The sequence below is a fragment of the Callospermophilus lateralis genome, chromosome 1 (genome assembly GCF_048772815.1).
Source record: "Callospermophilus lateralis isolate mCalLat2 chromosome 1, mCalLat2.hap1, whole genome shotgun sequence".
Lineage (NCBI taxonomy): Eukaryota > Metazoa > Chordata > Mammalia > Rodentia > Sciuridae > Callospermophilus > Callospermophilus lateralis.
Genome location: NC_135305.1, coordinates 154,618,117 through 154,633,610, shown reverse-complemented (window position 1 = coordinate 154,633,610; position 15,494 = coordinate 154,618,117). Strand labels below are relative to the sequence as shown.

The 15,494-nt window shown below is 46.9% G+C and overlaps 1 pseudogene; it reads right to left on the bottom strand.

Moving 5' to 3' along the window:
• Positions 1 to 6,554: 6,554 nt before the first annotated feature.
• Positions 6,555 to 15,494, bottom strand: part of LOC143398895 (ribosome biogenesis protein BOP1 pseudogene) — a 106,294-nt pseudogene continuing 97,354 nt past the window's right edge.

The window sequence follows — 15,494 nt, the reverse complement described above, 5'->3', positions numbered from 1 at the left end:
GGGGTAGAGAGGCTCTGAGACAGAAATGTCAGAGGAAGGCCTGGCCACCTCTGAGCTCCCGAGTTCTTGGGAAAGCAGAGGCTTTCGGAGCACTGATTGCGCCCCTCCGCATCTTTCAAAGGCTGACTCGGGAGCTTCCTCCTGGAAGTGCCTCGGTTGGTGTCTGTTCCCAGGGAACTGAGGGGAACAGTGGCTCAGTTTGTGAGATGTCTGAGCAGATTTTCCCAGGGTTTGCAGACTCTTTGTCAGCTGGAAAGATCGGTGCCTTGCAGTCAGTAACTACTGCTTATTAATGGTGCAGCCTTGGACAGTCTTCTGTCCTCTTCTGAGTCTCAGGCCGCCATCTGTTACATGGAATGATGTCTGCCTCTCCCAAGCCAGCGGTGAGGTGTCTGAGCAGGGACCCACTGCTTGGCAAGAAGTTCAGGCCTGCAGCACATGTGAAAGGCAGGACTAGGAACAGACAGGCTCCTGGGGTTGGGAGGGCAGTGAGTACAGAGTGCTCGTGATTTATTTATTTATTTTTATGAGTAGAAACTCCTGCTACAGACACAAAGCTTCAGATAATTCAGACAAACCAAAGGCAGAAAGAAGAACCTGAAGTCCTATAACCTAGAGATAAGCACCAGCCATTTTTCTCTTCCAGGACCTTTCTAGACAATATGGAGGGTGTTTTTGTGTTGCATACGTGCCTATGTGATTCTTATCTGCGGCCACATGCCTTTTTCATGGATCTAAAGTACTGTTCTTCATTCCCTACTAATGAGCACATTAGCTAACATGTCCCAGGTCTGTTGTCGCTTTTGCTACTACGGATAGTGCATTGGTGACGACCCTTGTTTAGACATGGGTATCAAACCCTTTCCACAATTTACTTTACCCAGAGTGCCAGGGGTACCCATTGCCATGCCTCTGACAACCCTGTATTACCATTTTTAAACTCTTTAATCTCAGTGTTCTCGTTTGTATTTTAAATTTTTTTAATCATGATATTTGTCCTTCTATATAAGGATCAAAACTCATATACTGAAAAATGAGTTGCAAAGATTTACTTTTTGCTTCTGTCTTTGTTGAGTTAAAAACACACAAGTGCTATTTATTTGTATTTAATTTCTAGTGAGGTAAACTCCATCCCATGTTTGATTGGTCATTTATCGTTCACATGTGGTGAATTGTATATTTCTGACAACTTTTCCCTCTTTTCTTCCTGATTACTACAGAGCATTGCGGGTGGAGGAGCTTCAACCCCTTATCTTTTTCAGTCCCTGACTCTCAGAAGCAAGTGGCTCACATATTCAAAACTCAGTTTTCCAGTAGATCTAGGGCAGATCAACCGGACAATTTTTCTCAACCCGGCAATTTTTCTCCCAGGGGACATTTGGCAACGTCCAGAGACATTTCTGACACAACTGAAGAGGGGCGGTGCCACTGGCCTCTAGGGGGCGCAAGCCAGGCATGCTGCTCGCATGCCATGCTGCCCAGGACTCCTGTAGCACAGGGCGCTCCGGCTGCCACTGCCACCGCAGTGCTGTGGGCGAGAAGCCAGCCCCCCGGGTCGTGTCTACCCCTCAGGCTGCATAGAGGAGCCCCGGGATGCACTGACTTCATTATTTCCCTGCCCTCGCCTTCTGCGGTGCAGAAGCGCTGCTGATTAAATTACCCTGCCATCCCCACGGGATGTGTTACTTTCTCACAGGTCTCTGGCAGCCCAGCGCTGCCGCAAGGCACCATGTTATTGCCCTGCCACGGTGTCCTTAACACGCTCGGAGAGCCACCGAGTGCAGATACCGTCCTGTCTGCAGAATGAGCTGTGGTCTAGAAACCCCTCTCTTCCCCTCCCCTCTGCGAAGGACTGGCTCCCCCAGCACAAAGGGAGTTCCAAATGGAGTGACTTTGTGGGTAGCGGGGGAAGAGGTGTGGACCTATCATTATGGATTTTATTTAGAATTCTAGCTTTTCTGCTAAAAAAGGTATAAAATACAATCAAATTTAAAAGGTAATTATATTCTGAGGGTTTTCTTTCTAACAAGATTTCCCTGCGTCTCTGACATGTCAGGCTGTCACCTTCTTGGCGGGTTCTTCCCAGCTCTGCATGTTTGCAGTTTATCACGATGTGGCTGCGGGTTTGCATCCCTGTACCTGTTTGCATTCCGTTGTGTGTCTGCAAATTTCCCATCCAGTCTGCTTTCACACATGAAGAGGAGCAAGTAGCCAATGGCGTCTGACCTGAGCCCAGGACCAGAGTGGCTGTGTTCAAGGGTCTCAGGAGAACCTCAATGATCATCCTGTGTACAGCTCGCAAGCTTCTGATGTTAGAATTGAACTTCACACTTCACATATATACAATGAAAGTACAGCTTCGAACACCGTAAAGGAACGAGTCCAGTTATGTCATTTGTTGGGCTTGCACTTTCTGAGGGATCAGATCATCACGCCTAGAAATGTGTTGTTTGTAAGTGGACAAACAGAAGGGCAAACAGTTCCTTCCATCTTGGAATTTTTTTTATTCATAAATTCTAATGCAGTGTTGAAGGTAAGTTTCTGGCCACCACACATCCGTGTTATTCCCAAATCAAAAGTAGTGGTGGCTGAGTGAGAAATCACTGTTGACAGTGATTCAAAATCCTAGACCATGTTGGTTAATGGCGGTACTGAGGATTGAGCCCAGGCATGCACTACCACTGAGCTACATCCCTAGATTTTTAATTTTTGAGTCAGGGTCTTACTAATTTGCCAGAGCTGGCCTTGAACTTGAACTTGCTATCTTTCTGCCTCAGTCTCTTGAGTCTCTGCGATTACAGATGTGGACCTCCATACCCAGTTTCATATCTCATATTACTAAGGTGGTGTGTTGTGTGTGATTTTTTGGGTTCTGTTCAGATGGGACATTTTCTTAAGCTGTATTAGGAGGTATCAAGACAGAAATGTTGAAGAAAATACTTCTTATTATAGACATTTGATTGGATGCTGATTTGGATGGTGAGTATGACATGCTTCTCTGGTACGACCCTCACACCCTGGCCGTGTGTGTATGCATACGTGCGAACACGTAGGTAAAAATAGCTGTATGAGGTATGTGAGTAGCATCCTGATTAAACTGACAAGAGCCCAGGCATCAATGACCTTGAGTACATTGACCTTGTTGGCTTTGGTTTCTTCATTTGTCAGTAATTGCTAAGAGATTTTGCAGATCCAAAATTCTGACTTTCTGTTTCTCCAAAGGTACCACCTCTGATTAAAAACCCAAGCCCCTGTCACCTAGTTGTGGGCTATGATTTTCACATGGTGAGTGAAATTGAGTTGTTTGGACCCCTTCATCTTAAACCAGGGTTTTCCTGCTTCTCTTTTGGAGATTTAAACTGGGGCCAACCACTTTCTCCTCTTCCCTGATTTCAAATAAACATCTTTCTCTGCTGGGACCAGCCCATTATGTGTTGCTACCCTGCACCTGTGAAGACAGCTGCAGCATGTTCGCTCATGAAAACATTTGTCTTTCGGCAGGAAGCACGGAGCTGCCGACCCTTAGGTCACCTGAACACACTGCTGAGTTATTTGAACACACTGCTTAACTCAGGTACCCAGAGCATCTTGGAGTTTGCAGCAGGGCTTCTGTAGGCAGACCCTCTTCCTGGATATGTAGTGCTCAACAAAAGGTGGCCGTTTTTCTTTTGCATCACATGGCACAAACCTTAAAGTGTACAAACCTACCAAAAATTAAATTAGGTCAAATCAGATTCCTAGCTCCCCAAAGATAAACACTGATGAAAGTTCTGATGATAAGTTTTGCCCATATTTTGCACATTAGTGTGTATTTTGTATTTGTATGTAAATAAAGATAGAATCCTGCTGTGTTATTTTAAAGGAATTGGTTCTTGGTAGATTGATTTAATCCAATTATAGCTAATTCATTACTGAGCAGGAAAGTGCACTTTCTACTTATATCATCCTGCCTTGAAAATTGAAGCCCAGTTAGAGGTTAAAACCCTTTATAATTGCACTTGAGTTTGGCTTTGCATTTTTGCATTCTTTTTCCTTGCCTGATTTAACACAGTGGGGAAAGAAGTCTTTTTGTTCTTCACAAGTAGAGGCATTTTCTGCAGCCAGAGCTGAGCTGCATGAAGCATGCTGAAGATCAAACCCACCAAGGCAGGCTCCTTGGGGTTCCACCTCTGTTCTCCTGAGAAAGCTAAAGAAAGGTAGCTCAGGAAAACTCCACTCCAAATCTCCTAGGTCCTCCATTAATCTAGTGAATCATCGTATGCAGAAGTCTGAAGAATGAAAAGTTCAGGGAAGGATCTGTCGACCCTCTCCCTGGACATGTAGTGCTGTAAAGGTGAGCTGAGCTCAAGCCCAGCTTTCCCCCAGCGCTGGGTCTCAACAGTGGTGCTTAGGGGTAGAGAACTTCCGTTTTTTAGGTGTTCCTGAGTACTTGGTGTTCCTACAGGCACTGTTTGGAGCTGGGATCTGCGTTCTCCTCCTGGCGCCCAGAGGCACGGGAGTCTCCCTCAAGTGTGGACTCAGTTTCCCCTGGGGGTGTGCATCGGAACAGGCTTTCAGCACGAGCCCCCTGGGCTCCCTTGGTGAACTCCATACCTGCCTGCAGCCTACTAAATGCCAACTCGGAAGCCCAAGATAAATACTCCTGCGGCAGCTTAGCAGTTGGTCGGGCTAATTTATTTGACACAAATAAGCTCGTTGACCTGATTTAGCACTGGGAAGGACTAGGAGCGAGACCGCCCCGATCTCAAAGCGCACGCTCTCACTGCAGCCTGTTCAGAGCTGAAGGACAACATCGCGAACGACACTTGTGGGTGCTATTTCAAGGAAGGGGGAGGGGGGAGACGTGGAGAGATGGAAAGGGGCCAGGAGGCACAGCGCCTCTGGTGGTGCACACACCAACAATTGCTCTCTGTGCCACTTGGTGGCACCAATTCCATAGGTTTTCCATCTTCTCCGTGATCCTGTGTGGAAGCTGGGGCCTTGTGCTGCATGGAGCTCCCTCTCCTGAAGACAATGAAGCTATTTCTATAGATGGAGAACCATCTGGTGCGGTGACAGATCAGGACCCTCTCCTGGGGCCTGGCAACGTGAGGACAGGGACTCAAGAAGGGAGCCCATGTAGAAAACAGGCCCGCTCTGGTGCTCCAGGAGTGCCCCCGGCCACCCCCGGCCACCCCCGGCCACCCCTTTCCTCTGCCGCCATCCACCAAGACACAAAGTAGGTGAGGCTTTGGGGCTGTCCTAACCCAGTAGAAGTAAAGTGGCCCTAGAGCCCCTCCCCGGCACTGCTATGCGCATGTACAGCACCGCTATGCCACCCCCTCCCAGGCACGTGCTTCTCTCTTCATGGGATGGAGGAGGACACCGATGCTCAGGTTCGCTTCTGCTTAAGGCTGCTCCATTGGTTGAAGGAGCAAATGGCCATCCCAGTGTGGCCGGCCCTGCAGGCAGGGACTGCTAAAAAGTCTGCTTGTTGAATAGCCCCAACAAGTGGGCTGAGTGCATGGCTCAGAGGTGGACACTTGCCTCAATCGCACAAAGCCCTGGGTTTCACCCCTAGCACACCCCAAAACACGACCTAATCAAACCCTTATGTGATAGGTAGATCTTACCCCCCCCCCCTTTAAAGAAACAAGCTCAGAGGCAGAGGCACACAGGGGGTCCTCCTGGCTGAAACCAGGGTAGTGATTTGAACACTCCTGACCCCTGCCAAATAGTTAGGGTGGGGTCCGTGGAGGACGATGGTTGTGGCATTTGCCATGAAATCTGCTGCTGGCCCTGGGATCAGGTCATCCTTGATTTAAGCCAAGTGTCGTGCCTGCTTGCTGTTGTCCCTGCAGGGAGGGCTTGGGAAGGATGTGTGCAGCAGGATTTGAGCACTTTAGGATGGCCCTGGTGAGAAAGCTGTATCTGAGTGTCCTTTTTTTTTTGCCTCTGAGCATAGTCCTTAGGAGCTGAATTGTGTCCCCCCAAAACTCTCATCTTGAAGTCTGAACCCCTAGTACTTCAGAATGTACATGTGTTTGGAAACTATGTCTCTAAAGAGGTGATTAAGTAAGAAGGAGGCCATTAGGGTGGGCCTCAATCCCATATAACTGGTGTCCCTGGAAGAAGACGAATTATCACCAGCAATGTGCACAGAGGGATGACCACGTGGACACAGCCAGAACGTGACCACCTGCAAGCCCAGGGGAGAGGCCTCGGGGTAAATCAACCCTGCCCACACCTTGGTCTTGGGCTCGAGCTGTACCAAAATAAGTGTCTGGTTGGAAGAACCCGTCTGTGGTGTCCTGGGCATCCCTGGCTCCCTGGCACAGCCCTCAATGGCGCTGAGTTCAGAGTCGCTGTACAAACCTGAGGGCAGCACTCTGGGAGGCACCAAGTTGTGCTGCTGGGTTTCTCCCGGCTTCTGTGCCTCTTCTGGGTCCACGTGCCCACCTGTGAAGGGCGTAAACAGGACCATGCACAGGGACCTAGGCCTAGGTGACCACATCCAGCACACCCAGGTCTCAGGCGGGCTCCTGCCCCTTCAGAGCCTGTGATGCCTCGACATTTTATATGGAAAGGTCCAGGCCAAACCTCACCAGCTTGCTGTCATAGCTGCCATAGATGTTGTTGTCACCTGCAGGGTGCACAGCCAGGCTGGACACACTCACAATTGGGCATCAGCTTTTTGGTGAGCTCCTGGTGCAGGAGGGGCTGGGTCGGGTGGAAGCAGCTGCTGCACCTGTCCCTGGCTCAGAAGTCGGACCCCCAAGATGGATTCACCAGCAGCACCACATCTTTTACCCTGCAGCCCCCAGGCTGGGGGAGGGTTCCAGGCCTCACTCCTCACCCCACCCCCACAACACAGTTTCATGCAGCAGGCATTGGCACCTTCCAGAGCCACCCTGATCCATCTGAGAAACCAGCCACCAGCCCCCTGGGAAGACACTGAGGCAGCAGACAAGGTTGCAGTGGCCCCTGTAGACCAGGGCCTGGTCCCTGGGGAAAGGCTGCAGGTCTCTCAGCTGAGACAGTTAGGGGACGAGGTCTTCAGGATCTCGTTCATCCTTATTCAGTGCTCAAAACGCTTCTGGATAAAGTGGCGGTGCCCAAGAGTGGCCCACCGGCTCTGGAACTTCCGGGGCAGGAAATTGAGGGTTCTCTCTCCGATTCCTGCTGGTCCAGGCCAAGCGCTCCCCCTTGCTGGGCAGGCATCGGGGAGGGGGACTGCATGACTCGGCATGGCCAGGCAGGGCCAGCTTGGGCGGGCGCACATGCATCTTGTGGCACCCCAGCACAGCATTGTAGCGTCGGGGTCCTCTGCCACCCACAAGTCCTAGAATCTGGGGGTGGGGTCTCCAGCCAGTGAGGCTGAATCCAACTCATCTGATGGCATGTGTGATGTGAGGCACCTTTCCTTCTCCACCAGCGACAGGACAGAAGCTGTTTGTCAGCAGGGCAATTGGTCACCCAGTGGATCATGATGTCCCCCTGAAGAAGTCCACAGTCGGCTTGTAAGAGTGGAAGCTCATGACCTGGCTGTAGCCACTGCACTGGGGTCACCTGCTTATCAGCAGCCTCACCGTGCCCATGTCCTGTCCTTCATTGTGCCCAGAAATCAAGATCGTCCAACTTATCCAGAAACTGGTCCGGCCCGTCCCTGGTCCACAGAGGCTTGTGGATGTGCCTGCCATGCAGGTCACAGCCCACGGGCGGAAGTCCTGGTACCACTCCAGAGGCACGATGCCCACTGATCCTCCGGATGTCCTCATCAGAGCTGCCTCCTCCTCCCTGTCTCCAGGCAAGGGGGTGAGCCTGTGCCCACTCCCCAGAGGTCTCCTGCGCGCTACCATTGCCTTGTCATAGCTGCTCTGACCCCTTCCTCCTCATTGTCCTCGCTACTGTCCCTGCCAAGATCTTCCAGATCTGAGAATAAGCTCGCCCCGCCTGAGAAAAGCCGGAATCGCTGCCATCACTGTGGTCGGGAGCGCGGTTGCGAAGGAAGGGAGGGCTCCAGCCCAGGAACCCTGCTTGGTGACTCTGCAGCTCCAGCTCCCCACTGACAGCCACTTACCATGCCCCCGCCGCCTTTTAGGGGGAACCGGGGATTGAACCCAGGGGCTATCGACCGGTAAGCCGCATCCCCAGATCTCGCTGAGTTGCTTAAGACCTCTAGAAGTTACTGAGGCTGACTTTAATCTTGCAACCTTCCTGCCTCAGCCTCCCAAGCCACAGAAGAATATATGTATAAGAATATATAGAGAAATAGATATAGGAATAGATATAGGAATTACATCCAGTGCTTCCGCTCAGAATGGGGAAAGGATCACCTTGCCCACAGCTAGAGGAGGTGAAGAGCTCCACCCGTCTTGTGAGAGGTGTGAGAGGTGTAGGTCCACGTGGGGGGAATAGACCCACCTGTCTTTCACCCCCTGAGGGCAGCAGAGCCTCATGCCCTCCACCTGTGAGGGGAGGAGAAAGAAGTATCCTTGACCTGATCAGAGGAGTGAATCCCTGGACCCTCCATCTGATGAGTTTCCATTCCAGAACATGCCAGTTCAACCCCAGAAACACCAAACCGGAGAAGTCAGAATCTATGGAGATGAATCTATAGATAAGTGATATACATATTCATATATACATGTATTCATATGTGTGTTAATATATGTATGTTCATAACATTAATATATTTACATATATTCACATATATATGCATATGTATTAATATATATAAATTAATATATAGGTGAATATATGTACACACATGCATATGTATAATATTAATTATATAATAATACACACATATAGTCATATACATATATTAATATATAAATTGGAATATATGCATATAAATGAATAAATATATAGGAATGAATATGTATGTTCATACAAATGAATATATATAGGAATACATAAAAATATATGCAAAAATGTATATGCACACATATGAATATTTATGGATATATGTATGTGTATATAATAAATACATATTCATACATATTCATGTTCATATTTATATAATACATGCCTATATAATTCTATACAGGTATATATAGGCATATATGAATCTATGGGAATCCTATATAGGCATATATAGTAGTATATATTTATATGTCTATATATTCCTATATATTCATATGTGTACATCTGTATATATTCACATAGATATTCATATAGGCATCATATATATTCTTGTTGATATATATGTATTCATATATATATTTATGTAATGGTCTTTAGTTTCTTATTTTGGGGGTTGAACTAGAATGTGCTGGAATCGTAACTCATTAGATCAAGGGCACAGGGACTGACTCTCCTCATCCAAAGGAGGACACACGGTTCTATTCCCCTCACCATGTGGAGGGCATGGGGATGGATTCCCCTGTTGGGAACCGACTCCCCTCATGGGGTGGAGGACATGCAGAGCTATGCCTCTCATCTAGTGGAGGGCAAGGTGGTCCCTTCCCACACTGAGAGAGGGTACTGGTATCTAATTTCACACACGTATCTATATGTGTGTTCATATATGTGTTCCCTTATGTGTTCATTCATGTATCCACTTGTATATTAATATATACATTCATATGTTTAGTATATGTACTTACACATATTCTTATATTCATACATATATCACATACACTCATTTCTATACTCATATTCATATATATGTTCATATAAACTCATATATTCAATCATATATTCTCATATATAAAGTTTTCTCCAGTTTTGTATTTTAGGGGTTGAACTGGAATGTTCTGGAATGGGATCTCATCAAATGGATGGTACAGAAATTATCTCACATGATCAGGTGGATGATACATGAGTCTACTCCCCTCATCAGTGGAAGGCAGGGGATGTAATCTCCTGAGAGCACAAAGAACTCAGGGACCTACTCCCATTGCAGGCTGGAGGGCATCGTGCTGTGCTGCCCGCATCCAGCAGCGCCTGGTGATACGTTTCTGATACTGGGGGGAAGGCACTGGAACTGTGTACTTACATATATATTCAAACTTAGATTCATACATATATTCACACATATGTTCACAAAAATATCCACATATATATCATATATCTGTCTTCTACACTTTCATACTTCAGGGGTTGGACTGAAATATTCTGGAGTGGGATCTCATCAGATGGAGGGTATAGGAATTAAGTCCCCCGTTCAGGTCAAGGATACATGATTCCAACCCACTCACCCGGTGGAGAGCATGGGGACCTATTCCCCTGAAGGTGGCCAAAGCCTTCAAGGTGTGGAGGGTGCAGAGATCTACTCACCTCATGTGGCAGAGGACACGGTGATCCATTCCCCATGTGAGCAGAGGGCATAGGATCTAATTCATATATGTGTGTGTGTGTGTATTTATACCTACCTCTTACATATTCACATACATATTCATATACATGTTCATCTGTAAGTTCATATAATAATCACATACATATAATATACATATTCATGTTCATGTACAAATTCACATATTCAAATTCATTAATATTCATACACACATTCATGTGTACATTCATTTCATAAGTACATTTTCATGTATGTTTGCCTAATCATTTCATATCCATGTGCATGTACTCATTCATAGTCATAGTCGGGAACGTGTACATATTTATATTCATGTACAAGTACATGTACATACCCATATTTATGCACATATTTGTATTGATATTCATGTTCATGGGTTCACATACATGTTTATATTTGTATCAGTATTTATGTACATGTTAATATACATATTCCTATTTGTATGTACTCACATTCATATTCATATTTACACTAATGTACATATTCTTGTGTATAAACATTCACATTCATCCACACATTCATATAGATTCATGCCTTCTCCAATTCATACTGTGAGGGCAGAACTGGAATAATCTGGAAGGGCAAATCACCATCAGGACTGTACCGAGATGGACTCCCGTGATCAGGTGATGACACGTGGTTCTACACCCCTCACCAGGTGGAGGGCATGGGGACCTTTGCCCCTCGGGTCATGGGAACTACCCCTGTCACTTGCTGGAGTGCGTGGAGGTCTACTTCCCCATCTAGGGGCGGGCACAGCCACCAATAACATCTCCAGTTTCCACTCTGGGGCTTGACCTGGCGTGTTCTGAAATAGGAACTGATCACATGGAGGGTACAGGCATCAACCCCCTGCTCAGGTGGAGGATGCTCGTTCTCCTCCCCTCACCAGGTGGAGGGCGTGAGGTGTGACACTCTCAGAGGGTGAGGGACGTGGACCTTCACCTCTCACGTGGCAGAGGTGGGGATGTGCTCCCCTCATCTAGGGGAGGGCAGTGATGGGAGTCGGTCCTTTACTCCGCGAGGGGCATAGATTCCCATGCCCTCTGCCTTATGAGGGGGTAGAATCCTGTATTCCCACCTGAGCAGGGGAGGTGACCCCTGGTCCCTCCATCAGATGGGTTCCCATTCCAGAACATTCTAGTTCAACCCCCAAAGTATGAAACTGAAGAAGAGCTATATATATCTTCATGTATGAATATATGTATGAATATATATATGAAGCCATATGAAATATACATATGAATATAAATGTGAACAGAGTGGTTTTGAATTGCATATCTTTGATGGCTAATTATTTTTAAGCTCTTTTCTCATGCTTGTTGGCCATTTGTATGTATTTTTTGGAAAGATCTATTTAAATCCTTGGCCTATTTTAAATTATTTATTTTTCTTTTCATTTTGGAGTTATTAGAGTTCTTTATGCGTCCTGGACCCTATTTGTAAACATTTTCTTTCTTTCTATGGGTCATCTTTTCACTTTTGGGGCAGGGTTCTGGGAAGCATGAAAGTTTAATTTTGATGAAGTTTAAGCTGCCTGATATTTCTCTTGTTGCTTGTTTTTTTGTGTGTGTCAGACCTAATACCCCTTGAATTTTCCCATTTTTGATTGGTGCATTATATAATGTTGGGATTCCTTGTACCTGTTTGTGTGTGCACATGATAGGACGACCTAATTTGGTCAGTGTTGGGACCCCTACTTCCCTTTCCCTCTCCTTCTCCTGGTCCCTTTCCTCCTCCCTGTTGGCCTCCCTCCAATTTTTATAGACATCCCCCCTCCCCACTTTCTTGTTTTCCTCTCTAGCTTCCACATATGAGAGAAAAATATGACTCTTAATTTTCTAAGTTTAACAAAACTGCTTGGTTTTCAATGAATGATAGTATTCCTTGGAAAGGAAGTGCCGTAAGTGGACCATTGCTCAATTAGGCACTTGTAGCCGGGTGGGGTGGCGCACGCCTGTAATCCCAGCGGCTCGGGAGGCTGAGGCAGGAGGATCGCGAGTTCAAAGCCAGCCTCAGCAATGGCGAGGCACTAAGCAACTCAGTGGGACCCCATCTCTAAATGAAACACTAACTAGGGCTAGGGATGTGGCTCAGTGGTCGGGTGCCCCTGTGTTCAATTCCCGCTACCTCACACCCCTAAAAATTAAGCTACTTGTGAAACAATCTGTTTTCTGTAAGGGGAGGACACTTAATGTACTTCTTGCTCCATGAACAACTCTCCATACTTGAAAAGTTTCATCACTGAGTCGGAAGCAGTACTTTGTCTCAGGGGACAGAGGACAGTGGGTACAGCTTATATATTGAATCATAACAGCATGTTATCATGATTCTATTTGATGCATGTCTGGTTTGGTAGAGTCCAGAATGCACGCCAGTGTCTTGTCCCCAAGGCTTTTCCCAACCTTCCCAGTGCACAGTCCCCACTTTCCTGATGAGGAGGATGAGGTCCTGAAGAGAGAGATGATTGACATTGGCGACAAGTTTATTTTTTAATGAATGACAGTCTATTCAGGTCTGAAATGACTAGTACCTAGTGTAGCATGTTACACTTTGGAGGTATTTTAACAAGGATTGAATGACCAAAAATGATCATTTTTATGTCCTGACCCAAAAGTCCTCACTTTTTGCCCACCACCCTCATCTGCTCCTCCTGTCTTCACCATTTCAATAAATATTTGTAATATTATTCAATGAGAAGCATGTGTGCATAGCTTTTCTTTTGGTCTTTAATAAAAGGGATGAAATATGATATTAAAAAGCGTATAGAATATGCTCATGGCAACACTAGTCACAGTAGCCAAAAAGTAGAAACTGCCCAAGTGCCCATCAACTGATGAATGAGCAAACAGAATGTGGTCTAACCACATAATGGAATATTGGTTGGCCGTAAAAAAGGAATGAAGTGCAGACACAGGCTGCAACATGGATGGATGATCCTTGAAAATATCCTGCTAGGTCATAGACAGGAAGCCAGGCTGTGTTTGGGCACATGTTGTATAATTCCAGTTCTAAAGCTGTCTGTGAGGTTGGTTGTGCACCTTGATATACTAAGAAGGTATATGAAGAATACATAAACCAGTCTGAATCTTATAGTATGTCGATTTCATCTCAATGAACCTGTTTAAGATCTGCACAGTGCAGCTTTGCGAGGGTTGGTCTATGTGTTGTGTGGAGAGAGCAAGGCTCAGCCAGGTTGGCCTGGGTGTGCTAAATTGCTCAGAAGCTTTGATTCTGTATTTGTAAACTAAGCGTGAGAATATCCTCCACACAGGCTTTTTGTGGATTAAGGAATCCTTGCCTGCTGGAGGCGTCTGCAGCTCCCCCATTTGGATGCCCTCTGTAAGATAGGAGTTCAACTTGGGACCCTCTGAGCAACACTGCCGGGTCCTGACTATGGATGGTGGTTTGTGTGAGCTGTGGGACCCAGGCATTCCTCCTGCCCATCCACAGAGTGTGCCCGGCCTCTGCAGGAAGGCTGCCTCCTCTGCCTCAGCCCCAGCCTGCCTTCTCCCAACTCCTGCTCTTCTGGGGGCTCTTTGGCAGAGTAGCCTGATTGCAAGGAGAGTGGCCTCTAGAAGTTTTTCTTGACCCCTGAAAGCAATTTGTCCTATATGAACAGGGACCCTGAACTATTCCACATAAGTGGTACATTAAAGGAAAATCAGGATGTCCTTAGGAAGCTGGAAGAAATGTAAATGGATATGTAGAAATGTCTCTGCTGTCCCCCAAGCAGACAAGTCCCATCAGTCTTGCCTTCAGACACCTCAGAACCAGATGAAATTGGTTCATCCCTGAACTCTGAACTACTCTGACCTCTTCTGCTTAAGTCTAGGCATCCAGGGGGTCATGAACTCACCCACCAAGAACCAAGGCTTGGCTTTCACTGAGAAGGGTGCCCCCAGTGGCTAGCGCTCAAAAGAGGGGACTCCATTCCCCAACATGGAGTCTGGGGATTGGGTGGATTGAGTGGGTGGGAGCCATGAGAGACAAATGTTTTGGATAAGCAGAAGGATAGGGTACAACATGTGATTCTAACAAAAATGAAATAAGTAGGGAGAACTATTTTATTGAGTTTTTTTTTTTTTTTGTATAGGGATTGAACCGAGGGGCATTCAACCACTGAGTCACATCCCAGCACTTTTTTGTACTTTATTTAGAGACAGGATATCGCTGAATTATTTAGGGCCTCGCTAAGTTGCTGAGGCTGGCTTTGAACTCACGATCCTCCTGCCTCAGCCTCTTGAGCTGCTGGGATGACAGGTGTGCACCACTGCACCTGGTTTCTGAGTTTTGACAAAGCCAAATTCTTGTGCTTTCACTGAGTGAGTAAATTCAGATTCCTTTTCCTCGGATAACTTCCTACTGATCAGAGACACTCATTGGGGGCCTTCATTTGGGGTCTAGTGCTAATAACAGTAATCAAACTGTGGGAGAAAGAGAGAGTTCAAGAACCAGGAGTGGAGTTTCCTTCTGATACAGGGATGCCAGGAAACAGGGTCAGTCTTCTTCTCTGGGGCGGGGAGACGGGGGGAGGCGGGGGGGGGAGGCGGAGGGGAGGCAGGGGGGCTTGAAGGACTCAGACCCAGCCCCTACCTTTTCTACTCTGCCTCATGGCCTCTCCTATGAGGTGTGGTAGCATTAGGCATGGCAGGACTTCAGAGAAGTCCTCTCTTACCTTCTGCCAACAGCATCAACAAGTCACAGTGCAACACCTCCCTGTCAGGCAGATGCAGAGACAGCTTAGTGCAGAGGTCAGCAAACTTGCCCTGCAAGGGGGCAAACAGTCAATTCCTTTCAGGTTTGCAACCAGGACAACATGTCAACAAATGGGCATGGCAGTGTGCCAATAAAACTTTATTCACACAGACAGGCTGGGGGCCAGATTCAGCACTCAGGCTGTGGGTTGCCAATCCCCAGCCTAGTGGGCTAGCCTTAATTGCTGGGGCTCTTTTCCCATGTTGTTCCTTATTTTAGATCTTAAGTGCTAAAAAGGTCAGTCTTTTTCCAAATGCTCCCAGGAAGGTTGCTAAAAACTACAAAGAGCAGGGGTTGACCAAGTAGAAGCAGCAAGAATTGGATTTTTCATCCTGTGCCAGATGCCCGGATATGACGATTCGGCTCTTTCCCCACTGTCCTCAAATGAAAGGCTGGGTGTTTTAATTAGTTAATGTTGGCAAATTGCTTTGTAGAAAAT